The sequence below is a fragment of the Dermacentor variabilis genome, chromosome 1 (genome assembly GCF_050947875.1).
Source record: "Dermacentor variabilis isolate Ectoservices chromosome 1, ASM5094787v1, whole genome shotgun sequence".
Classification (NCBI taxonomy): Eukaryota; Metazoa; Arthropoda; class Arachnida; order Ixodida; family Ixodidae; genus Dermacentor; species Dermacentor variabilis.
In genome coordinates, this window is record NC_134568.1 from 291,103,851 (window position 1) to 291,131,751 (window position 27,901).

A 27,901-nucleotide genomic window follows, 5' to 3' on the forward strand; every position below is an offset into this window, starting at 1 on the left:
ACCCTAGGGCGCGGGATCAAATCCCGGCCGCGGCGGCCTCATTAGTATGGGGTCAAATAAAAAAAAAACATAACCGTGTACTGTACAATTGGGCCACGTTAAAGAACGCCATGTGATGAAGATTAATCCAGTTTCCACCACGGCGTGACTCATAATCATATCGTGGTTATGGCATGTAAAATCGCAGAATAATTAATTAAGAATGCTCCTTCAAGTGGCACATCGCATGCATATATGTGTGCAATGATTTTGTTCAGAGGGCCAAACCATCTTAACAGCCCAAGGCGACCATGGCCTTCCTATGCTTCCCCTTCTCCTCCCCGCTTGTGCGCACGCTTATGTATACGTCACATGTACATTATTACGAAATCTGTCGCCTCGACATGCAATAATTTAATTCGCCTTCATTGCGTCAAAAATAGTAACAGTTCTACTTGCCGGTAATTTTGTTCTTGCGATGACGCGTTTTCTCCGCCTTTTAAGGTATTTTGAAATCTGCACTTCAAACTTGGCATTGCGAGCTTTCCAGTGCGCTCGTCAACTTATTTTTGTGCGTATCACATCCCGTCCATTGCGACATCCGCATTATGTTTTATGCGGAGCTAGAGTTGTCGCGACGTAGTCAAGAAGAAAATACAAGCTAGACGTCTATTTTAAGTTCAAAGCGTAAAATTCGGCCTGAACCATCACGTTTGGGGAGCTATATACACTGTGTTTCGGTTTCGGCGTTTGTTTACCACCAAATATAGAAGACGACGAAGAGCGCAGGCTGCGTGCGAAGCGTTTGGGCCACGCTGGCATTCCGGTGACGGTGTTATTTGGCGCGTTAACATTGCGTTAACGCAACGGGAGACTCATTCAGTAGCCCCATCTAACCATTGTGGATGCTTGTTCTTTTTCTCTGGTGAGACTGGCAAGAAGAAGGCACGCAAGCGCAGGGCATTCGTGACGAATTCTTTGGCAGACTGAAAGAACTACTTCAGATAACCAGAGAGGGTTGCACCTGAGGGCGTGACAAAGAAGGTTCGGGTGCACAACACGTTGAAGAGCTCAGCGGTACGGTGGACTAGGAAGTTTCGAACGACGAGGCAACCACTGAATATTCTTTAAGAACGATCGCCGAGCACCTGACCGCCGCACCGTCAGCTTCACTGCAGAGCGTCTTCGCAATCATACCTTCAAGGCGGCGTTCAAGAACACACCGACGTTTTGCTGGAGCTCCTCGGAGACTTGCCCAGTATCGTCCGCACACGTAAAGTGAACATGAATCATTCGATCCAGGCGGTAAAGCTTCCCGGAATTTAAGGCCAACATGTGGAGGTGAGGAGCATTCCCGTTTAAGAGCTCGCCAAGTGGTTCGCGACTCGGTGTTCCTGTGTTCACGGATTTTGGTCGAGGGCAGCATTGCAGTGTGTTAAAGCTCGTGGGCCTGCGGGGAACTGTGCTGGCTCTGAAGGCCAACGTGTTTCGTCGTACGGTCGTTCAGGCTTTCAAGCTCGCCAAGGCCACCTACGTCACGTCGTGTGTCGCTGTGTTCACGAAGCGTCGCCGAGTTCCGCGCGGCTGTGCCTTGAGCTCCGTGGGCCTGCTTGGAATCGTCCCAGCACTGAAGGCGGTCGAGTTTCAGCGCCCCGTTATCCACGGTTCTGGCTTAACGAGACCATCTGTGTCACTGTGGGTGTATATAGCGTAGTGTCCATGAGCAGGTTACGTCGTCCATGACCGCTGCACTACCGTGCCTTGAGGCCCTTGGGCCTGCTTTCATACTTCCCAGCGCTGGTGGACAACGTGTTGCACCGCCCCGTCATCCACACCATCGAGCTCGCCGAGGCCATCTGCGTCATTGTGGGTGGCGCTACGTTCACGGAGCGTCGATGTGGGCTACACTGCGTAGTCTTGTGGCGCGTGGGCCTACTGGCCGTCTTGCCAGGGCCGATAAAGAATGTGTTGCATCGTCCCGCCACCCACACCATCGAGCTCGCAGAGGCCATCTGCGTCACTGTGGGTGTCGCTGCGTTCACGGAGCGTCGATGTTGGCTACACTGCGTTGTCTTGTGGCGCCTGGGCCTACTGGCCATCTTGCCAGCGCTGATGGTCAACGTGTCGCATTGTCCCGCCAGCCACACCATCGAGCTCGCCGAGGCCATCTGCGTCACTGTGGGTGTCGCTGCGTTCACGGAGCATCGATGTGGGCCACACTGCGTTGTCTTGAGGCGCGTGGGCCTACTGGCCGTCTTGCCAGGGCCGATAAAGAACGTGTTGCATCGTCCCGCCATCCACACCATCGAGCTCACCGAGGCCATCTGCGTCACCGTGGGTGTCGCTGCGTTCACGGAGCGTAGATGTGGGCCACACTGCGTTGTCTTGAGGCGCGTGGGCCTACTGGCCGTCTTGCCAGCGCTGATGGTCAACGTGTCGCATCGATCCGCCATCCACAACATCGAGCTTGCCGAGGCCATCTGCGTCACTGTGGGTGTCGCTGCATTCACGGAGCATTGATGTGGGCAGCGCTGCTGTGCCTTGATGTGCATGGGACTGCTGTCCTCCTTCCTGGCGCTGGTGGTCGTGTTGTAGCATCCCGTCATTCACGCCTTCGAGCTCGCCGATGTCACCTGTGTCACTGTGGGTGTCGCTGCGTTAATGGTGCGTGGATGAGGGTCACGCTGCTGTGCATTGAGGCGTGATGGCCTACTGGCCGCTTTCCCGGCAATGATGGTCATTGCCGCTTTCCCGGCAATGATCCACTCTTTCAAGCACGCTGAGACCACATCCGCCAATGACGGTGTTGTTACGATCACAGTGCGTCGACAATGGCAACATAGCAGTGTCTTGATCGTTGGCTTACTGTGAACCTTTCCGGCACTAGATATCAGCGTCATATACTCATCGTCGCTTTCGAGCTAAAAAATATATAAAAACCACAATTATTTTTTACCGGTATTCACGAGGCGTTGGCGACAGTAGCGCTTCAGTGCCTTAAAGCGCTTAGACCGGCTGGGTGCTTTTGTGCATTTACCTGGTAAGGTTGCGGCACTGTAATGCTTGCGTTGATTATCTAAATTTCCGGAAATGAGCCGCCACTATGTGAAAGCTAGCCACTGGATTCAGTTGAGATGTTCCGATGCGGTGTTGTCATCACCGTAAGATCTTTCGTGGGAGCCCAGCTGAGATGCCTGAAGAATGCCCTGCACTGATGAAGACGCCGAGTTATGCGCTACATCCTTCTGTTTGTCCAACGGACGCACTTTGAACATGCACAAGGACAATATTTCATCACTCCATCGTGGCATTGGCTCGAAAACAATTTTAGTGATAATGTGTGGTTTAATTGCAGTCGCTATCCTTCGAGTTTTGAACCGGACTAGATGTGCATGCCACTGTCTACTCTTTGTGACGTAGGAGTGGGAGTTTGTTGTCTTTCTTTATTAGCCCCTCCGCAGCAGGGAATCGTGTAGTGTTTTTGAAGATTGTGTATCTGGTTGTAAATGTGTACAAATATAAAAGCATTTTTTGGTAATTAACGTCATTTAATGAGCACCAAATATTTTCAGCTATTATTACATTGGTTCCTGTTACACTGGCGGTTCCTGAAAGGGTGCCCTCAATCTCGCTCCCTTTTTCCTCTTTCACCCGAAACATGCTCCTTTCCTTGCTCCTTGCTTTTGTGGAAGTATTCCCGGAAGACTTCTCGCATGCCTGAACTAAGAAAACTTTTACATCAATCTCGTTGAAATGGTGTAACTGACAGGGGTGTTAAATAAGACAGCTTCATAAATTGATCTTCCTATTTTTATGCGCTGCTGCTATTTATCACATAGGCGTAGAATGTGATTAAATAGGAAATAAAGAGCTTCCATATCAATTAAAAGGTAACGCTTGCATGTACGTATAAGTAAGCTTCTATTTGCGCACGAGCGTAAAGCACGAGTCTGATTATTTGTTGTGCTCACGAAATATTCCTGAAAGATAGAGGTGCGTACAATGCAATAAACAAGAAAAAAATACAGCTGCCGTTTAGCGCTGAATAGAATGTGAAAGCTGCGCCCAATAGATTACGAAGCTATAAACACCGGCAAAAGAAAATAATGGTTTTGAATCGCAAGAAGTGTGCGCAAGTGTGCGGGGCGTCAAATTTAAAGCAATTTGTTGCGAATACAGCACTCGTGTGAAAAACTGCATGGCTGGGGGGAGGGGGGGGTAGGGGCAGCACTAAATTCAATTAGTAATCTGAGTTTTCGTTAAGTGATTCTTTCTTTTTGGACATACTTAATCCATGCCATAAATAAAATGTAGGTTTAGTATGGTAATCCGCAAGTGCTTATGATGTAGCACGATATTGTCTTGCATATTGTGAGTGACTTGTGTTCGTTCGAAGCCACATAATATGCGGGGGTGCTTTTTGAGCCTGATACAACGGACTTCAAAAATCCAAAATAACTTCGAGGTGCAGCCTGCTTGCTGATTCCATTGATTACCATTGTCTTGTGTACGACTAATAAGTACTGTATAGCAGGTGGGGGCTTTCGGGATCAGCGTCGTACTATAGCTGTATCTGGAGCTATAGTTTTATGTCTTCGGCATATGGAGCCGAAGGTCGCTGGGTTGCGCTTGAGCTTGCAAAACCATGGGACCAATTACGCATTATTAAAATTAATAATTATGTTTCTGAAGCCTGTCTGCGCAGGCTTTAACATCATACTTTAAAGTTGGGTCTTCCAGCAAAAGACGCAGTTGGAGACGGCAGCTTTCTGGGGTTCGTTCATGTTTGTTGACGCTATACACATAGCATAGTGCTATATAGGAGCGAAATCACCATCTCTGTTTTTATGCTCCGTGTTTTATTTATTTTTGAAGGAGAGTTGTCACTGCGAAAAGCATCGAAATGCTATCTTTTTCTTTTAATACAGGCACGAGTACACTCCCGAGGCAGTGTCAAGGATGCGGTGGTAACTTTCTCTCTTTCTCTTTTTAACGACCTTTGGGTCAACAATATCCATTAAAAAACAAAACATTCTAATTTTTGCACTTGCTTCTTGAAACTTTTACGCAGAATGCTGTTAGCAACACCCCAAAAAAGCACTTAAGCCTCTCTCACCGAATAATGTGGATTAAACATGCTCGTGTTACAAAATGCGCTTCCTAGTGCCGTCTGTAGCTTGAATAAAGGCAATAAAGGTTCTTCATCGTTTCGATATCTGCTGGGAAATTCTATATGGAAAGCTTGCAGCCGACATATAATTTTGCAGAGACGCGTTAATTTACCAAATCGAGAGACGAACTGTAGAGCGACCTGCATGTAATTTTAAGAGTGACATTATTATTATTCGCTTATCGCTGCTTTGCTTTCAATTAAATTTTGCCATAAGAGGACAATTTTAATCATTTGTCACTCAATCAGAGATTACACATTAGCTTCGTTTGTATGCAAGAAATTAAAAATCACTGCGTACTGACGTCGTTATACGAGCTGCTGCAGAGATTACCTTGGCGTTTCGCCGACTAATGGGTCAAGCAACAATGCTAAGTGTTTTATTGAATATCAGTGACCAAAATATGCGGTTTTGTTGCAAGCTTTTAACTGCAACTTTACAAACGAAACCTTTCAGGCTTGCGCTGCCGATTTTACACAGCTTCTAATCTTTCCCTTTTGTTTGGTCGCTTCTAGATGTGTATATACAGGGTGTCCCAACTATCATGCACCAAGATTTAAAAGTACGTACGTGTCACGTAGCTGGACAGAACCAAGGAAATGTTTGCTGTCGCTTAGAGATACTGAGATTATTTTTTGCATTCCGCCTATTTACGTATTTAGTCTTAATTAATCAACTTCTCAAATGTTATAGTTAGATGAAAAGTATCAATGAGAAAAGTGTACAGCAATATGAAAAACTCATGTTTTTCATGTTGCTGAACACATTTATCATTGACACTTTTCATCTAATAGTAAGATTGGAGAAGTTGGTTAATTAATTAAGACTAGTTATGTAATCAGGCGGAATACGAAAGATAAACTGCGTATGTCCATGCGACGGCAAACAACATTACCTTGGTTCTGTGTTATATATCAATTTTAGAGCATCGCACGCGTAATGCGAAGACATGGGATTGTTTCTCACCTGCGGCAAGTTGTTTTTTTCATCCACTTTCATTTCCATTAATTTATAATTTCTTTAATTCAATCAGTAAGCACAAGTAATTTCCCGTGTTGTTCTTAGCGTCCTTGTTATATCTATATATATATTATGGCAAAGAAGTCCGACACGGCTGTGGACGACACGAAGGACGCGGACAAGAAGACGCAACAGCGTAGGCTTAGCCAGTCACACCAGGAACAGCGTCTAGCCCGAGCCCCACTTCAGTAGCGCTGGCGATCCGGCTGCGGAGCTCAGCACGGCCCACTTCTTCCTTACAACTTCCCCCCCCTCGCTGAAGACTGAGCCGCACAGGAGGCCTAAGGCGTCGTGATATGGTTTGAGCCGATCTACGTGCACAATTTCGCGGCCTCGGCAACGCAGGTCCGTATGGGGCGTCAGAGGTTCGATAACATAGTTCACCGAAGAAGTTTCACGTAGAACCCGGTAAGGTCCATGGTATCAGGATACAAACTTGGAGGAGACACCTTGTGTCAAAGGGGGAGGCACCCACAACCAAACAAGAGCGTCAGGCGAAAACTGGTGGTGGGGGCGCCCGTCATCATGACGAAATTTCTGTAGCACTTGTTCTTGCTTTGTAAGGGAGCGAGCTAGTTGCCGACATTCTTCTGCATACCGGGCGGCTTCGGAAACCGGTGTACCCTCTGATAAGTCGGGACGGTAAGGGAGGATAGTGTCAATGGGAAATGATGCTTCGTGGCCATATAGAAGAAAGAAGGGAAAAAGGCCCGTTGTTGACTGGGGTGCCTTGTTGTAGGCGTACGTGATATAGCGAAGGATGAGGTCCCAGTTGGTGTGGTTGGAGGCGACATACATCGAAAGCATGTCGCCAAGAGTTCGGTTAAAGCGCTCTGTCAATCCGTTTGTTTGCAGGTGATATGCGGTGGTACAGCGATGAATGACGCGGCATTCAGCGAGAAGTTCTTGAATGACATCGGCGAGAAAGGCGCGGCCTCGGTCGCTAAGAAGTTCGCGGGGAGCGCCATGACGTAGAACAATGCGTTAAAGCAGGAAGGAAGCAACGTCACGAGCCGTTGCGGCTGGTAGAGCAGCCGTTCCTGCATACCTCGTGAGGTGGTTTATAGCTACAATGACCCAGCGATTGTCAGCAGCTGTGTATGGCAGAGGTCTGTATAAGTCTATCCCAACCCAATCAAAGGGCCGCGAAGGGCACGGCAAAGGTTACATTGGTCCAGAAGGGCGGCAAAGATCAGGCTTGCGGCGTTGACATTCTGTGCAAGAGCGAATGTACTCTTGCACAAATGTGTACATACCACGCCAATAAAACCTATGACGTAGTCTGGTGTAGGTCTTGAAGAGACCAGCGTGTGCACACTGAGGGTCGGTGTGGAAAGCGGCACATACATCAGTGCGGAGCTGACGGGGTATTACAAGCAGCCATTTGCGGCCATCTGGGCTGTAGTTACGGCGATAGACGATTCCGTCGTGGATGGCGAAGTGTGAAGCTTGTCGGTGTAACGCTCGGGATGGTGGGCGTGCAGGTGAATCAGAGATGTAATCTATCAAAGATGAAATCCAGGAGTCCTTGTGCTGCTCCAAAGCCATGTCGACAGAAGCGAATGGGAGAAGTGGGCCGTCTAGGACGGAGACACTGATGATGTCGGCGTAGACAGGCGAGCGCGAAAGAGCATCGGCATCGGTGTGCTTCTTGCCTGAGCGGTAGACAACTCGGATATCATACTCTTAAAGCTTCAGTGCCCACCGGGCTAGGCGGCCGCAGGGATCCTTGAGAGACGACAACCAGCAAAGTGCGTAGTGATCGGTAATGATATCGAAGGACCGGCCGTAGAGGTATGGACGAAATTTTGTGATGGCCCAGATGATCGCTAGACATTCTTTTTCCGTGACTGAATAGTTCGCTTCAGCTTTCGTGAGAGTGCGGCTCGCGTAAGCAACAACATATTCTTGCCAGCCGGGCTTTCGCTGGGCAAGCACAGCGCCAAGACCAACACCGCTAGCATCCTTATGGATTTCCGTGGGAGCAGTTGGATCGAAATGGCATATCGGTGGTGTTGGTGAGCAGGCGACGTAGCGTCGCAAAGGCATCATCGCAAGCTGGGGACCATGAGGAAAGATTGGGGTCTCCTCGAAGAAGCTCTGTCAGTGGTGCCATAATCGAAGCGAAATTTCGAATAAAGCGGCGCAAGTACGAGCAGAGGCCAATGAAACTGCAGAAGTCTTTTAGTGACGTTGGGCTCGGGAATTCTGTAACAGCACGGAGCTTAGCGGCATCAGGCAGAACGCCGTCCTTTGACACGACATGTCCGAGAATTGTCAGCTTGCCTGCACCAAAGTGACATTTTTTCAGGTTTAGTTGGAGGCCAGCGTCACTGAGACAGCGTAAAACCTGCTCAGAGCGATGAATGTGAGTAGGAAAATCTGGTGCAAACACTACTACATCATCCAAATAACACAAGCACGTGTTCCATTTGAGGCCTCGGAGAATAGTGTCCATCATCCGCTCAAAAGTGCAGGCGCATTGCAAAGTCCGAATGGCATTACATTGACACCCGTGTCGGACTTCTTTGCCATAATTGTTGGAGGTGCTGGGTATCCTGCAATCCTGGAATTGCGCAGCCGGACTGTCCCTGCCATCATGACCTCCGAAAGCGCCCCGAGTTTACCACCACCTGCTCCCCAGTCTACCGTATGCCCCGGCACGTTCTGCCAGCGGGACCCTCCTATCTTCAGCGGCACTGATGACCACGACGTTGATGACTGGCTCTCATCATACGAACGCGTCAGTCGGAACAACAAATGTGATGACATCACGAAATTGACCACCGTCCCTTTCTACCTCACCGGAATTGCCCACTTATGGTTTCGGAACCACGAAAGCGAAGTCCCAAGCTGGACGGTGTTCAAGACAAAGTTCAGCGAGGTCTTCGGCCGCCCTGCTGTTCAGAAGCTTCATGCCGAACAGCGTCTGCAGTCGCGCTCTCAGAACCCTGGTGAGAACTTTGCCAGCTACATCGAAGATGTCATCGATCTCTGTAAACGCGTCGATGCACCTATGACTGAGGGCAATAAAATCAAGCATATCATGAAGGGTCTCGACGAGGATGCGTTTCAGATGCTCATTTCAAAGAGCCCCTCTACCGTTGCCCAAGTTATTTAACTGTGCCAAAGCTATGACGAGCTCCGCCATCAACGCCTCCTCACCCACTGTCCTGTTCCCCATCAGGAATCGTTGTCCGGCTTGACCTCTCCTTTTCCAGATGCCACTCTCCTCTCGCAAATCAAGGCTTTCGTCCGGGAAGAAGTTGCTCGCCAGCTTTCCCTCATCTCCAACCCACCGGAGTCAAGTTCGTCCCCTTGTCCGACCTTACGACATGTTATAGAAGAAGTGTCCGAGGTCCTTCCTCTGGAACGGGCGCCTCAACTCACCGCCCCATTGACTTACGCCGACGCCGTCACACGACCACCAACCATCCGGGCTCTGCCTCCGATGCCTAGCCCTATTTTTACCCTGCACCTCCACCAATTATGGCAAAGAAGTCCGACACGGCTGTGGACGACACGAAGGACGAGGACAAGAAGACACAACAGCGTAGGTTTAGCCAGTCACACCAGGAACAGCGTCTAGCCCGAGCCCCACTTCAGTAGCGCTGGCCATCCGGCTGCGGAGCTCAGCACGGCGCACTTCTTCTTCCTTACAATATATGTGTGTGTGTGTGTGTATATATATATATATATATATATATTTATGTATATATATATATATATACTTTCTCTCCCTGAGGAGAAAACCATGTTTAGTTCGTGCTTGCACATATGTATTCCTGCGCATTCAGTAGATTTCAATCTCCATATGTGACGTCTCTTCGATTTGGCTTCACGCGATCAACTGGTTCTGTTGCGGTGCCGTGAAAGCGCAGTGCTAGTTCCTAATGTTCAAGTACACTGCCGGCAGTGGCGCTGCACGTTTATTACCGAAACTAAAGGAAAAGCGCTCGCATTTTTCTCCTCTCAGCGAGTTTCGCGTGTTTGGCGCACCATTGGCATAGATATGGACTATAGAGCTAGCGTCTACTCTCGTTGCCACAGCCTCCCTGGGCACTTTTTACCTGGGTGCTTCTCCTCGTGGTTCTATGTTTCGCTTTTGACTGTACTGTGTAGACAGACAATATGGGGCTCTGCGGCAGTCAACGTTTCTTTGGACGCGGCCACGTTCATGATGGTGGTCGGGTAGTTGCGGCTACTTGAACCATGCTCCCTTAAGAATAGCAGATAAGTGCGTGATTTCTTTCCTCTGAAATCATTAAAAAAAAGGAAAAGATAAAAACAAAGCAGGAGCGCAAAATGCTAAGCGTGCGCACTGATGCCGGAGAGAAAACGCTGCTACAATTCTTGAAACAAGGCGTTCCTTTGGAGATCCTGACAGCTTGAGCGACGGCAGAAGCATGCAGAGTGAAATATGTCTTAAGAAAGCTCGTCAGAAATTAATCGCAGCACCTAAATGATTTCACTTACCTGCAATTTCGTAAACGTGAAGCCGTTTCTTATTCTTCGAAATTAGCCATTGGCGTTGCCGATAGCAAAAACATCTTGGCAAACGCCGTTGACACAGAGCCGCAATCTTTCGGCTGTCATCGGCTCGAAGCTTGGCTGCTGCGCGGACATGTTGCTGCATTTTGGGTGCACCTGCTACAGAACAAGTGCAAGCCAGGAGTGAACGGGAGTGGTCGGGAGTGGTCGGGAGTGAACGGGAGTGAACTCGTGAGGGAACACGCCTAGAACTTGTAGTGCACCCTCACAAAAGAAATAGGAAAGCACAGATGGCCCGCACTCCACTGGAAAAAATTGAGGAGCCATTTCACTCTGTGTAGGTGGATGACCAGCGAAGCGGCAGCACATCACACTTGGTTAGACAATGCTACACGTATTTATTTTTATCATTTTGTAATGGTAGTGACGATAGCTTTGTGATTACTGTGATATACACTGACAAGTTCGGTTACAACCTTAGACAGATTCTTGGTCAAAATTACACTTATACACAACCGTTGTTGAGTGACTTGGATTGGGGCAGAACTTCAAACCAACCTCTGCTAGCACGAACTCAGTGAACCATTTCTTGTATGGTTTTGAAATGTCAACTTTGAAGTCTCTAACCATGATCACAGGGGTAGTGTCATCGCGGCTAACCCATTCAATGTACCTAGTCATGAACTTCTCAATATCGCACTTGGGTGTGCCTGGATATATATACACAGTGGATATTGCAATTCCGTCTTTCGTTTGTACGACACAGACATGTCCGTAGTCGGTGGCATTGGCCTCTTGCGAGTCATCGGGTTATTGTTGTACGTACGTACATTTTGTCCTTTAGGTATATGGCAACGCCTCCAGCTCGTGAGTCCATGTGTTGTTCACAAACGATTCTAGTATATCCATCGACTTAACAGAATGCATCGTGATTTATTATTTGATATGTTATTATTATTATTATTGTCATAATACTTAAAGCTTCCGTCAACTCTGCCGTAGGTCAGCCCGGCATTGGATTATCTTCGCGGCATCGGATCACGCTCATATGTTTATTGTTGACGCACAAACACGAAAAATACGTATAACCATAGCTATATACATCTTCGCTGTAAAACGAATACTACAGTGCTGCACTCCTTGAACTAGTTCAGAAAGTGCAACCGAACCCAAGGGAGCCATAATAAAGGCTCTCATGTACGCCGGACACCGTAGAAGCCGTAGTCGATCGCTATTAATGTGGTTAGCATTCTTTGGGAACTTCGCGCACTTTGAGGGGACTATCCCCCATATGCCTAACCGTTTTTCCGCCAACCTGGATCGCTGATCTTGTGGGTACAGCAGCTGGCTTATGTGCTGAGGGAACAGAGTTCGAAGAAGCCATCAGACCAACTTAGGTCACTGGGTACGTCTCACTGAATATGCTGCGCTCTTCAGTGAAGCTGTTTCACGCTAACTGGGGTCACTGGATATGTGCCCCTGGGTATGTTCCGCTCTTCATGAACCTCTTTGACGCCAACATGGATCACAGGGTATGTACGCTGCACTGGGTGTGTACCATCTCCAATAAACCTCTTTGACGCCAACTTGGGTCACTGGATGTATGCCATGGGGAATGTGCCGCTCTCCATAGACATATATATACACGGTGTTTCAGCGCACACTTTCAAAATTTTTTATTGGTTGCCTGTGGCAGGTAGCTCATTTCTAATTGATGAGCCGGTTTACTCAAAGTGGCGGACACTACTTGCAGAAATAATTAAAATGCAAAAATGACTAATTAACAAGAATTTACTAATTACCTGTTTAGCTCATTATCTTATGACCCATATTGCAATTTACAAATTCTACAAATTCTGGCAGTGGACTTCACAAGGTGGATCCACTTGAAACGAATTCTGAGGACTACACCAGTTTCGCTGTATAAATTCCTGAACTTTTCGGAGAAATGCATTGGCCTAGGCCAATGCAGTTCGGCAGCAGTCCAGTCCAGTCCAGCTGGACTGGACTGGACTGCTGCTGAACGCCAAAATAATTTTGAGGTATATGCACCTTGTTGCTGCACTTCCGATTCCTTCTAAAACCATCTGCTGATATCCCTAATAATTTTCGCTAACGTGCGGGAGTTGGCGGATTGCTTCCGATATACTGGAGATTAGCTTCATAAGCTGATTTTAGTCGCCGTGGTGAAAGCACTCGAAATGGAATGATAAGTTTTTGTATGCGCGTTCTCCTCTAATATGGTAGCACAAGATTACTTGCTGGGAAACGTGCGTGATATTTTCAAATCCCGGCGATTTGTATCAGTCGTACTTGCGTATAATTTTCGGCGCTTCCAGCTGCTCCGATATTCCGGAACGAAGCATTCACGCCACGGCCAGGTCTTTTCAGCATGTGGTGGGGCCGAAATGCTTCAGCCGTCTGCGCACGCGCAAACGCGTGCACATGCACTTCCACGCAGAAAAGGACACAAACTTCTTTAATACAGTTACTACCACTTGCAAAAGCAAAACAAGCAAAAAAACATGAGCCAATCCACTCTTTGAAGGTGTATGACCGGCGAAGCTGTGTAACACACGACAAAGAGATGACAGAATTTTGAACAAAGGTACGAATACATTTATTGTCTTGATTGGTGGTCATCGTGACGAAAGGTACGCACACACATTTTCTAAGCATTCGCGTCCAATCATGTTATACATTCGTTATACACATTCGATATATGAGGGGCTGTATGAGAACGCTGGCATGGTGAGCGGCAACAGAGCCCGCTGTGGAAGAATACTGCGACGACGAACGCGCGAGCAGTGGCACTAGTGCGTTCGCGCTGTTACGCCGAGAGGCGGCAACGAGTCAGCTGTGAAAGACGATGACGACGAAAGCGCGGGCAGTGGCACGAGCCATTGTTGATCATTGTAGTTTTTGCTCGCACACAAATGTAAATTTCATGGAACCCTAGCAATGAAGAGCTTTGCTGAAAAAAAAAATAAATAAATATAGCAGTGAAGTGGGCTTCTCCGCACGAAGACTCTTATAGTGGAGAAACCAGCTTCGACGACGACGTTTCGGTTACATTCTTTGCAGTCGTGTGCATACAGCTTGCATACACAGGCCATCACTTGCGAAATGCGCTGCCCTGTGTAGTGCTTCGGAATCCTACACCATGTGTAGCTATGGTTGTGCGTTCTTGGAGTTTATTTTGTGGGGTAAAGGCACGGTGTCTTTCAGAGCTTGTTTTTTTCCGCAAGAATTGGAGTGTCTCGAAGTTTTCTTTTACCGCGAAATGAAATTCCGAGTTGCCTCGCCTGTGAAGCGTTAATCACTCGTTAAGAGTTAGAAGAGTCAAATGATTTATCATTTTCACAGTTTACTGTTCTATATACAGTCGAGAGCAAGAGTCTAGAGACCGTTGTCAAACAGGCGCACGTAGGCAGTGCCACTTGGTTTCAGCATTTATGCCTAGGCTGCGAAGAAAACAAAATTAACAGCACCTCTGGTCCCCAAAGTTTTGCTCTCGACGGTACACTCATATTTACCGATCTGGGAAGCGGTAATTCAATCGCACTCTTTCCTATTTACGGAGCGAAACATCGATAACGCCATTTGAACGGTCGCGCTGGTTGCAGAAAAAAAAAAAAAAAGGAAACAGTAGATCCAGCGCAGTGCGTGAAAGAACGGCCATCATCAGGCATGCATTCTCCAAAAGTAGCCGCACGAGTGGCAATGAAAAAAAAAAGTTACGAAAGTTTTCATAATGAGAGCTGCATGGATACTTGAGTGTTTTACCTCATTTTTGAACTTCACATGCATGTCGAATAATGAAAGCTAACAGGATTGTCTATGTGATTGAAAAGGCAGGGAATTCTTTCTCCGGAAGAGATATTTCACTCGGACTTTGCGCACAATTCTTTCAGTTAAGGTTCCTGCAATGTGCAACCCACTGATGTCAGTGTGCAGTGTAGGCTTCTTCGTCTTTGGCGCCTCAAAGCTGACAGCGTCCCAACAGCACCTACCACCACCCCAACTCGAGGCATTTTCCGAGTTGAACAACGGGACGATATAGATATTAATCCGGACACCGTCTATTGAGATTCGTCAAAGTGGAATGTGTCGTGCATGAACGATAACATGTGGTCATTTTAGTGCATTGGAAAAGGGAGGGAAAAACAAAAGAAAAAATATGTAGTAGTTTTGTTTACAAACGATCTGCTGGTCTTTGACAGCGAAGCTGTTTATGGGTAGGGTCCCGTGGATATTTTATGTCTATGTGTGTGCGAGAACTCAGCTCCCGAATTTGATGTAAAATCGCTTCATTCTATGCAAAAGGTTATATGTCTCATCACTTGGATATGCATTTTCAGTAGATTAGTTCCCAGTAGGCACCATTTTCAATATCAGCAGACGTCTGCTCAAGTTCGCGTTAATAGCTAATAGCGTCCAAAGCAACCAACAGTGAGAAGCGACTGTGAAAATAGGGGGGGGGGGGGGAGGGGGTTGCTTGCTCCACACTCTGTCTAGTTCCTCAAAAGTTCCGCTAAGTGTAACATGTTTCCAAATATATTCCACATGAGGGTTAAGATGTACCCCTTACTCAGTGGAACTTATTTGAAAAGTGGCAAGCCGAGACGCATGCACAAAGGTAGATTAGCAGAGTTCTGTTGTACTGAGAGGCAGTATCCGGACATAATGGAAGCAGGAAGTATGGCTGGCCGCTCGAGGCACTTTGCGTGCATTTGCGGGCTTCTTTCACGCTCGGAAAAACACTTTTATGTAGCACGTATTGAGCAACAGAAAGCTGTATCGGGAGTTTTTCATGTTTCTCTACAATCTTCTCATTGACACTTTTTATGTAATTATAATATTTGAGAAATTGATTACTTAATTAGGGCTACATGCATATGTAATTAGGTGTAATGAAAAAAAAATCTGAGTATCTCTAAGAGAACGCAAACGACATTACCTTGATTCTGTGCAGCTACGTGGCGTTCGCATGTCTGGCTAAAGTTCGCTGGGGCACCCTGTATATCCTTTACCCAGACAACACACTGATGTCCTTTGGGTATCCTTGGGATGTCCTGCTTAGGAGGTGTGGGATGTCCCTGGGATGTCCCATACAAATCCTCATATCCTCCCAAATGAGACAAAAAAAACCGACATCCATAGGATCTTCCATTATGTGTCCTTTCCGGGACATTCTGGGATCATATTTGGATATCCACAGGATGTCCATTAAATGTGCTCTCCGGGACATTCAGGGATCACATTTGGATGTTACATATTCCGCTGTTCCTAGAAATTACCAGTGCATGCAGCATTTAAAGGACAGGTACCTATAAATACAAACAATTGTCTGTTTGAAAGTTGTACATCTTTTTCGAAAATTTTTTCACTTCAGTCACCTTCAATGTATTCTTCCCGAGATGTAATTCACTCGTTTTCCTGCTTTTTCCCAAGACTGCTGGCTTATGGCTTTCAGTGGTTCTGTTGTTTTCCTCTTTGTTTTTATATTTACCAAATCGTGAGAACACTGGAAACATTGCTGAGGGGGCAGAAGCACACGTATCCAGCTACACAGCAATGGGTGTGTGTAAGTTCCCAACATAATATGGACAACAATGGATCTTGCCCTCCGTGTTTCAATTCCAAGCCTGAAACAAGAGCTTGAAGACGTTTTTAGAACGAGGAAAAGGTAAAAGAGCAAATGACAAACACACTGAAGGCCATCATGCTGTAACACTTCTAGAACAGAATTAAATAATAGAAAAAGTAATGTGATAAGGCAGCGAATTTTGGAGCACACTGAAGACGGCTGAAGTTTAGAAATGCTCTGACAGAAAAAATGAATTGTTAAAACATTTAGTATTTTTGGATTTTTTGTTGTAAATACACGACACTAATTTCATGTTGGACAATATGCTATAAATTAGACAGTATTTCACGACAGTTGAACTTTGGAAATGTTAATTTTTATTGCATGCTTCCCATAAATAAGATGAACACATATGTAATTTAAGTCACATTCTCCTCACAGGACCGATTAATACAAAGTTTAAAATAATCTTTTGCTATGTTGTTTCCTGTGCCCAAGAGAAATTTTGATTTCCTGGAACCTGATTTCTTTACTGGTGCTTTTGTGTACACTGCTGTGCACTTTTTAAACATTGTACAACAGTGTTCCAAGTTACGCCAATGATGCATTTAATTAGTCTTAGTTCTGCTCTCTTAACTCTTAATCCTACACTGCTAGAAGAGAGTTAAGCAGGCAGTGCAAGCTGTGTGCACCAGTAAAGAAATTAAGTTTCAGGAAACAAAAATTTCAGCTAGGCACACAAAACAACACGTTAAGAAAATGATGGCGCTCAATGTGGCAAACGGTAACATTAAAAACAAAACAAAGAAGGATGAAACACTAGTGCAAAAAATATGTTCATACAGGCCATGCAGATAATCTGCAACAAGAAAGCCGACTTCAGCATGATCATATTTGATAGTGAAATTCAAAAATTTATATTTTTTGAGCAGAAAGTCGCTCGGCAGCATGGCAGAACCACGTCATGGCGGCCCTCTCGAGATCCTTTAGGGTGGCGCATCTGGGTGTCTGATGTCATTAGTCAATGTGCCTGCATGCATGAGCAAAATTATCCTTCCTATAAGTTTTGCACACCACACAAAACTTGGACCAGTATAATACTTTACTAAAGACACAAAACTAAATACCAGCACTAAACTTAGCAAAGTGTGAATAATAGGTGTATAAGTCATAAGCTACATGTTACAATGTCGTACATTATATATATGTTTTGCCATGGAAAATCCATCTAGTTAGGCAATGAGGGATCAAATCTGTCAAAGTAGCCTCAATACGGGGAGTATATGGCTTGACACTAGATTGAAAAAGAAGTAAGTGATATCAAACTTGCTACACCTAACTCACCACACATTAGCTTGCACAGATTCAGCTCGGAGAATTTTTTTCCCCTTCGTTCCAAACCAACTGAAGCTTATTGCAGCATCCCTGCTAAGGAGGGACTTAGCAGGACCTACAAACATTGACCTACAAAAAAGTTGGCTATCTCCATGACTGAATGATTGGACACTTCATTGTAATATTGCCGTCGTGATGCCGTAATGGTCGTTCCACCTTCGTCATTCTAACATCATCCGACTCTCGCCGTGCCGTAATCCCATGGTTATCAGCACACCATTGCCATCGCACTGTTTTCCATTGTCGTCACTTAAAAAATGTCATCTTATTGTCGTCACCATCGTTGTCATGCAGTTGTTGCCGAACCTTCATCACAGTCATCGCCATGCACTTGCATCACCCATTGTAGTTATGCTGTAGTCGTCACATTGTCGTGATTATACCATAGTCATCGTTTCAAAATTGCCATCTCCTTGTCGCCATGGCATTGTTGTCATACCTTTGTTGTTCCATAGACGTCATACTTTAGCATTATATCTTCGTCACACAGTCTTCATTATGCCGTCATGCTCACGGGCAACCTCGCCAAGCGAGTGCTATAAGAAAGTGAGCTGATACCGGAGACACCATATGTCGCCTATAGCCAAAGCAACGATAGTCACAGAATGGCCACTGTAAAATTTTAAAATGAATGTGGCTTCAGCAATGTGGTGTGCTGCTATATTGCTTGAATGCTAATTATATTACACGGACAGTCATCATGAGATGGGTTCTGCCATAATTTTTTCTGTCATGAAGCTGCAAGATAACTAAAGAACAAAGCTGATTTAGTGCTAAGGGCATCACCTTCTGTTTCCAATATGCTACAATGAACAGCAATCTAAGTTGGTGCTAATGGACTATCACGAATGCGAATGGTACCTATGGAATACAAAAAATAACTTGTCTCAAGTAAGTATTAAATGAGAAAGCAAGACAAATCAGTCTTCACAGATAAAATAATGAAAATTTCGCCTTAGTAACACTAAAACGCAACACTGAACCCTATTAACTATAACGATTAATAGAAGGTGGACGACATACCGAGCACTTGTGGATCTGCGTGTGACCTTGTAGCTCCAGTCAGATATGTGAATATCAGCCTGCACAATGAATCTGAACATAAACACCACCACAGGTTATGCTCTGCCTGACTGCACTGCATTAAATGTCTAAAAACAAAAATTATAATCACTGAACAAAGCCAGCATAAAGATTTATAGTACATGCGGGACATACCAAGACGTTGCAACTCTGTGAAGCTGGCAACTTCAGCATGTGTCGAAGCAGGCCTGCATTAAACCACCTGAAACAAAGACGTAAGAGGATAGTTAGATAGGCTCAACACGCCTGAAGTATGCAAAGAGTCCTAATTGCATTAAAAAAACTAAATATCAAGAACTACAGCACCATAACAAACATAGCAATGCAACATCAGGATGACACACCAAGCACATGTGGTTCCGTGTGTGGCCTTGTAGCTCCAGGAAGGGGTGTGGATACTGGTGTGTATGATGAACCTGCACATAAAACAGACCACAGGCATTTGACCATAGCTAATAAATGTACAAAAAAATAAAAAAGTGGAAACAGTGAATGATAGCAACACAATGATGCATATGCCATAAATGACATACCACATGCAAGTTTGCAATTCCGTGAATGAGCCGGCAGCTTCCGACCTGTGCAAAGCATCTAAAACAAAAAACCATGGATGAAACTCCACCTGCATAAAGAACATAACCTTGCATATGAATTACACACCGAGCACATGTGGATTCGTGCGTGACCTTGTAGCTTCAGCAACAGATGTGGATACTGGCTTGTAGGCTGAACCTGAATGTAGAACAGACCATAGGTTATGCTCCACATGACCATAGTGTAATAAATGTACAAAAACTAATTCTAGGAACAGTGAATTACAGCTGCACAAAGATGTATATCACATAGGTGACTAACCTTGAGTTTGCAAGTCTGTGTATAATCTTGGAGCTTCAGCGTGAGTAGCTGCAGAGCTGTGCAAAGCATCTGAAACAACAAAGATACCATGGCTTACACTCTGCTTGATAGCAGAATGTACAAGCAGACAAAAATTTTAATATACTAGCTGAGACCAGCAAAACATTGAATGTGCCAGTAAACTGCATGCATGACACACAAAGCATTTGTGTCATGTCCCGTTATGTCTTACGCTGATATTTGTTCAAAAAGCCTCAATAGCCTGTAAGTGGTCTTAAATTTTTTAGAAAAGGTGCAGAAGCTGGAATGGTAAGGCAAAGGGGTATTCTGTAAGTGTCCACACAGTGTACACTTATAAGATATACCCTCTCTCCTATGATCTCTACAATGCATCTTAATCCTAATATGCAGTGCTCTAGTGCACAAGTGTGGTACAAAGCAACATTAAACTGCAATCACGTATGTAAAGACATACCAGGCACTTGTGCTTCTACCTGCCTTCTCTCAAAAGGCATAGATGCTGGTCTGTACAGTACAGCTGAAACAGAAAGAAAATGCTATGTGCCAACACAGAGGCATTATTTCACGGCTGGTGAGACAGTCAAGAAACTGCAGGAGAATAATTAGCTTTACATAGTCCTGTAAAGTTGCATTACAAACATTGTGCACCAGTTTGCTAACAACTTTGCAGAGTGAAATTATTATGTTGGAGCGGCTGTCTTAAAAGGCCAGCTTAGAAACCTTGAAAGAAATGTAATATGGTACTGTAATTTGCTGAGCCTGTGGATGAAGCTTCCAGCAATCTGACAGTGTTAAGCAGATACTGTCATTACTGCCAGTTCAGAAAATGGATTTCATCCTCATGCTGGAGGCGTATATGGAAAGCTAGGTCAAAATAACTAGTTCCTAAGTCAGGAGCTGTAGGTGAAGTTAAAGATTAGCACAATGCTCCACAGTGTGCATAAAGTCAAGGCCTAAGCCTGCAGACTCAGTTCGTCAAGCCAATGTTCAAAGTGAGGCATGGTAGGAAAGATCTACAAAAACGGTGCACTAAGCATGTCGTAAAGTTTCACATCCTCAAGAGCCATAAAATTCACGGGCAACAAACTGTTTGCTGCTCAGAACTCAAATAGAACAGCTAAGTAAAAGGAAGAGCAAGTTTAAGTGTGCCTGGCTGAAGACTCGATATGGTGGACGACTATCCTCGCAGTAGAGCATGCGTGCCTTTTGTTATTCTCTGTGTTAACCTGAATAACAAAAGGCACGCATGTTCTAGTCAACATCACAAAGAATTTGTAACCTGTACTCATAACATGTCTATGCCATTCCACTTTCATGCGGAAGAATGTATGTCAGCCAAACCGGCAGACGCATCAATGAGAGATTAAAAGAGCATCGATATAACGTCACTAGGGTAATGTCGGGTCATTTGGGTATTCACTGCAGAGATTGTTCCTGCAAGCCCACATTTGAAAGTACTTCCATTCTGTATAGGGCTCATAGCAGGATGACGAGTGAGATTGTGGAGGCCTATGAGATTGCAAAATTAGAGGAAAAATGCATAAGCAAGCTTTCGGTATCACTATCTGAAAAGGAGATACGATTCCTCGGTTTATCTTTGTGACCACTAGAGTACATATTTTCCCCATGCCTTGCACACGCGTACGGTTTATCGAAATTCACCACTGAATTTTCTTTTTTTGCTGTTACGTTTGTTTCCGCTAGTACGGTATATGTTTATCGATGCGTGCGAAAATAACATCTACAGTTGAAAGTGAAGCGCTGTGCCTGTATATCTGTTTCTTCCTACATCCTTGTACAGTCGCGCTTATACCACTCTACCATGGATTCTAACCAACTAGCCCGCCAACGTGTTTTAATCCATGGGAAAGCTGTGATTGCTATGTATGCTGTCACCAGACTGGTCGACATCGCAAAATTCCTGCGCACCGCCACAAATGCCGCCCCTCGCAACCTGGCCAAGCGAAATTAAGGTTCGGAGGTGGTTCGCGAACTTCCACTGGCTGAAAGGAGGTGGCAGCGACACCAGGAAGATTCCTTGCGTTAATATGTTCGCCAGCAGCTGCCAATATTGCGCGCACCTCGGCCTGCATGGCTTGGCTGACGGGACGGTAGGCAGTCGCTCTAAACATGGAAGCCATGCTGACGTTACTGCTCGCTTGTATTCCTCGTTGTTAAGATTCTCCATCATGAGTAAATTGACGTGTGCATGTTGTTTACGCGAGTGACATTGAGAGTATAGCACTGGACTGCACTTTAAAAGCGGCAGACTAACGCTACGAACATGGAGGAATTAAAAATGCGACGATAACTTACTTTCGTATTCGTTTTCCATGGCGCGCTTCCCGCCAACCGTAAGCCCTAAAGAATGTGAAAAACAAGGCCATCACACGTATGTTCGCAAGCCAGACTGATCAGAAACAGTTAGGAAATGACAACACTTACCTTCGATTGAAACTTAGGCTTGCTCCACGAGCCCAACTATAAAAACTATTTGAGAAAGCGCGCAAAACCCCGAAACTATGTAGGACCTATGCGAACACGGAGCTCACAGGAGAAATTTCACAACTCCAATTTTGTTTCTTCTATACCGGTACAACCTAAACACTACGCTGTCGTTACAGCATCGATCGGCTAGCTCATTGCCACATTTTGCGACAAAAGCAGTGATCACTCAAAGTTGCCTGTCCTAACACTATTCCAAGAATTCTTTAAACAGTTCATTTATTTAAGCACGAAACATATCATGCCTCTCAAGTAAACTGCTTTGCACTGCACCACATCATGCCCAACTAGAAAATTTACCATCCAATGAGCTACTAGAAGTAGCTAAAAAATCAGCATTCTTCTGAAGTCAGCTTGATTTGCAGCTCCTAAAATTGGCTATTATTCAATTAGGGGAAGGGAAGAACAGATTGAATATACATATGTCTGATCAGAAAGTTGTGGTGGTGTGCTGCATGCTAAGGCAATGAAAGGAAGCCGTTTTGCCATTGGCCTACCTCTGTCCCAAAACCAGGCACCGCAACCGAGGCGACTTCACTTGGCTTTGACATCTTCAAGTTCGTTTGCGCCCGAGCACAGAATACTCAGTCGAGGTGAGCTCAGTGCACATCACCCACATTGGGGATGCAAAGACGTATGGCCAAGAGGATGCCACCTTGACGAAGCAGACACCACAGACTTCAAATTAACAAATGACACCAACTATCGCTACTGCCAGACTCTCCATTAAATCCGGAAGGGCAGTACACTTACCTAGCATGGGTAACTGGGGCCTTCATCCAGAGTGTCAGTGCGACTCTGCCCCAAGAGGCAGCGACCATTATTCATTATTCCACACTTACAGCCACATTCAATTAAACATCTAATTAAGCCACATTCACAAATTCAGGGTTTCAGGCTCGGACCATTTCCATGATGCACTTGAGTCTGCAGAATGTGAAGGTGTTGAGGAATCGCTAGCAACACACATCCTTCACACACTGCAAAGAGCGACATGCGAACTAGAGCTTACTGGGGCAACATCCAGCCCTGACAAGCACCTGCTGCAACTTTTACTTTTACTTTTACCACCAACTGCACAGGTGGAAATGCAGGTAAAACCCGGACCAGCACACTTGGTAGCAAGAATGATTCGCTGATGAAGTAAGAAGGTGACTTAACAGTTGGTGATAAGGTATACCGAATGCAAGTATGTACAGTGTGTATATGTACTGTTAGGCCGAAACAGATGAATTTTCTCCAAAGCAATATAAAAACTTATTTTTTTCAGGATGCCACTCACGTGCTTTAGGCAAGTGTGGACAGGGTTATATAAAGCTGCATAGGCAAAATGATACAACTAGATACAGCTATTCAGCGTAATATTCTCCCTGGGCTAAATTCTGGCTCCTTGAACTCATTCAAGATCTTTAACTGTAGCACCAAAGTAGTGGATAACTACCAGAACAAAGCATGTAGTGTGCCTATCTCAATTCTTGTGCTTATGCCAGCCTTCTTTTTTACAACAATAGCTGCTATGGGCTAACTCCCCTGGTTGTTCTGATGTCTACTGGTGTTGTCACTGGAATTCCCAAATTTCTTTCTAGAATATTGCAAATAAAGTTTTCATTGTGCTGCGAGGTTTCAAACATACGATCAAAAGATTGGCAGTTCACAATTTTATATTTCAACCACTCTGCTGAAGGTACAGTCATGGTGAATACTGATCCTGGAGAGCGCAATCAAGACAACAGGTGCCATGATTGGTTACCCCCTGCTCAATGTCTGCGTATTGTATGTAGAGTTGTCGTCCACGTTTTCAAGTTCTGACACATCACCTTCCCACTTGTGAAGGCAGCCCTATGTTAATTTTTCTTCTTACATGTAATGACAGTGATTGGGTGCATCTGCTTCATTAATCTTCTTCTAGTGCTTGGCTTCTCAAATTTACTGGCTGGGACTGTTGGTATCTTGTTTTCCTCAAGCACAGCGCAAGACCTAGCAATGGGTAGCCTAAATATAGATTTGAGAAAACCAAAACAAATTTAGCAGTAAGCTAAAAGGTTGTTTTGGTGGAGACCAGTGGCCAAGTCCGGATATGAAAGAGGAGGGAGAGAACTCGAGTCTTTCCACTTCAACACTGCGAGGCACAACTCCCACAAATAAATACGACTCGTACTTAATTTACATCCTTAAAGGAGATTACTGACTTGCATTGGCAAGTGTTCACTTCAACAAACACAGCATTAAGCAAGCTTCCTATGCATATTTCACCAGCTTCTGCATCATTGTTCCACATTACGAGTGAAACCGCAATTTTCTTTATGTCACAACTTGCCCAATTTCGTGTTTTGCAGTAGGATGTCAGCAGTGCTATTAAGGCACTTAAATACTCATTAATAGTAGTAGAGAAAAAAAAAAACAAAAGTAAGAAAGCAATGGCTTTTTGTGCATAGACTGCCTACACCTGGTGCTCTCATGGTCATCTGTTAAACTATTCTAAACAAGAAAAGCTTCTACACAATTATTGTGCAAAGTCAGACCACAACTAAACCAGAGGCATCCTTGGTAAGCAACGTATATTTATTTGGCGACATTTTCTGCGGCTCTGCTGTTGGGCTTTGTTTCCTTCTTTTTCAGCTGTGTAGGTTCACTAAGAAGTGATGAGACAGTTTGACAATTTAAATCATTGAAAGATTTAGCGAAACCTTTTTCGGGTTGTTTTTTCTTGGTTTCATAGTCTGCACATTGCATTTTAAGGCATGTTTTCGATGTTTTTTGCTTTTTTTTATGTGTAGGTCATGTTAACACTTTTTACACCATATCAAGTATGTGGTGCAATAGAGTTCTTGGATGGAGTGTTGCCCTTTCATTCTGTACAATATCATGTCGGTTTTTTGTGTCCAAGGCTGTTTTACATTTGAGTGTGATTGTAGCATTTTCCGAAGTTTTGCCTCTGTCACCCAAGCTTGAAAGCTTGCTACCCACTGCTAGTGGTATGACACATGTTACTTTTTTTTTCAATAAAAGGAAGTCTGTCACTTATCCTGTGCACTGGTTGTCTTTGTCTTTTTGAATTGCAATTTGTTGCCTATATTTGCTCTGGTGTTACATTTCAGATTAGGAATGTCTATCATGGTTGACATCATTTAACCATATTGCACACAATGTGGATGATATGTACTAGGAATATATCGCCACCATAAACATAATAAATAGAAGTTAATAATTCAAGAATAGTGCCTTTGCATGGTGGTGCAGCCATGAATTGTGGCTATAAGGTGCCTGTGGTGCAGGTAGCATTGCTTCAGCAGAATATAGTTCAACTCTACTACTTTCAAACATCATTGCTTGTATCTGCATTTGTAAAGCTCCAGTTCCTGTGAACAACACACATCTGGTGGAAGAGTGGCTTGCACCTGCAGTTTGGGCCAATGAATAGCCAATATTCTTTCCGTTTTCATGTTATTAGCGTATTATTAAAGGCAGTCGTTTTTATAGTAGCCTGTCCGCCCAGTGTAGAAGTCGTTAGGGGGTGTTAGGATCTCGTACACATCTTCAGCTCTGCAAGGGACACAGCATCTGGCACATAGTTTGTCACAGGCGATGTCTTCAGGGCAAGTTGAGTTTACTCGCAAAGGGAGAACCAAGCTTGTTGAAATTAAAGTAAACTGCCTGTACACTCAGTGGCCTTCTTCATCTTGTGTGACATGTGGGTATAGCAACCCTTGCTTTATGCACTTCTTGTCCGGCAGCAGTCTTTTGCTTTTGAAACACTCAGGATAGCTTTCAGCAAGCTGGACAGGAATAACGGTGAAAAACCACCAGATGTTAATTGTCAAACTTACTATGCAAAGCTTCATACAGTATGATGAGGGCGTAAATAAATGAGGGTGTTCAAGGCCTTGCAGCACATGTCATGAGTTTGGTGCAACATGACGTATAGCACTTTTTTTTATCGCATGATATAGGTTCAGCAGGTGTGGCCATGGTTGAAGTGCAGCGCAAGGTCAGGAAAACAGATACGTATCTATGAGTAGCACCCTGGTAAAGGAGATGCGGGGAAAACTAGTGGGAAGCCTGTTGAACATCTGGTTGACCCAGCTGCTGGCTTCACCAGGCAAAGTGTGATAAAAAGAAGGAAGTCAACACATCAGAAGGTTTTTACATATAAGCACTGTGCTAAGGTTCTCAGGTAGGTCTCTGTGATAACACGCCAACAAGCCTTAGTGTGCAAGCTATGCACGACCAACTACATATGCCTTCTGCTCGGACAAAGAACTGCTCATTGTAACTAACGAGGATGGAGTGGACAAAAAAAAAAGAACAGCAGCTCCATTAATCTGGTCTCACTGGTATCAACAGTGTTTTGTAAGTGTGCATCGCCATACTCCCCAATGCCTTCTTGGGTGACATCAGCAAGGACCAGTTTGCAGCAAGGGGTAATAGACATCTTCACAAGCTAAACATGCATGCATGCATGCAGAGCACATTGCCTCCAAAAAGTTGGCACTTCACAGGGGCACTGGAGAAGGAATAGATTATTGACAGTGGGCAAAGACAAGCTTCTCTGCTGCTAAACACCCAGCACTGTTGCCATGTAACGACCTCTGAAACAATCCCTCTCAAAGAGGAAATCATCTCTGTGTATCGATAACGAGGGCAGACAGGCAAAGCCCCTTTAGAAATGCTGCCAGCTTCAAAAGGCCCACTTTGCACATCCTGAATGCTTCCTTCTTAGACATTACTGGGTGCAAGCATTCTGTGGTTTTGTCCAAAAGTTGCTATTGAGAGCACTGTTGGTTTGGTCGCAATAAAGTTCAGAAGCGATTGCAACAAACCTCCCTTCCTAGTTGGTCTGGAGGCTCACAGTGCTCAGGAAGAACACCATGAGATAAGCAAGGTGACTGGATGCCTCCAAGCCCTTGTTCGTTTATCACACTCTTCTGTTATTAACAACCAAGAGACCTGAAACCAACAAGCTCAAGTTCAGAACTCATGTGGTTACTGTGGAGGATCCATAATAAAAAGCACAAAAACAGAAAACTCAAGGGAAAGGACAAAGCACCATTCAACCCTTAGTATTGCTGCAGCCCACCCCCTTCTTTTACTTTGTCTGGTCGTGCTACATTTTTTACAATAGATAGGCATGAACTTCTCCGGTGCACAGCTTACTGCAGAGAGCATAGGCGATGTTCCCAATCAGTGTCTGATTATATACACTATGTGCTGGCTTAAAGAGGCTCGAAACACTGCAATGGAAGCTTCTAGTGGAAAAGGTGCCTGGAAGAAAAAAAAAGGAAGCAGTGCTGTAACCATCATGGCAACATCTTGTCCCCTTAATAAAAATTGTGCTTCCATATCAACTTCAGCCCTCTAGTTTAAAGTACCAGAGCACTTATGAACGAATCAATTCTCAAAGAGCATGTGCTGTCCAGCCAAAAGCATGGGCATGAATCTGCATTGTGCTCCTGCATTGAAGGTGAATAACACGTTCCATAATGTCAAATGTGCTTTACTGGGTTTCCCTGCAATATGAATTTGTAATGTACAAAGAATCGTCAATGAAGTTTACTACGAGCACAGATGCGCTTGCAAATTATATCACAATTGACTATAATGAGCACAGTGTAAACCTATGCGCCCTTTCCACTCTTAGTATGCTTTACTGTATGATGCTTATTTCCACCCATGTATTACGGTGTAGCAAGCTACAAAAGAAACGTTGCATAATTGGGCTTTTTAAGATTACCTTTCTCGCAACACACCAATGTTTCGCGGTGATACATAAGCAATGTACTGCGGTGAAGCA

The 27,901-nt window shown here is 45.0% G+C and overlaps 1 protein-coding gene and 1 long non-coding RNA gene across 4 annotated transcripts in view; one reads left to right on the forward strand and one right to left on the reverse strand.

Annotated features, from left to right (window-relative positions):
• The window catches only part of LOC142567368 (uncharacterized), a 996,706-nt gene that overhangs the window by 381,084 nt on the left and 587,721 nt on the right, over positions 1-27,901 (forward strand). The gene's annotated exons all lie outside the window — the stretch shown is intronic.
• On the reverse strand, positions 19,023-19,463 carry LOC142573890 (uncharacterized). Its single transcript, XR_012826362.1, has 3 exons — positions 19,390-19,463; positions 19,263-19,320; positions 19,023-19,145 (listed from the first exon to the last, which is right to left on the reverse strand). It is a non-coding gene; the product is annotated as an uncharacterized LOC142573890 (long non-coding RNA).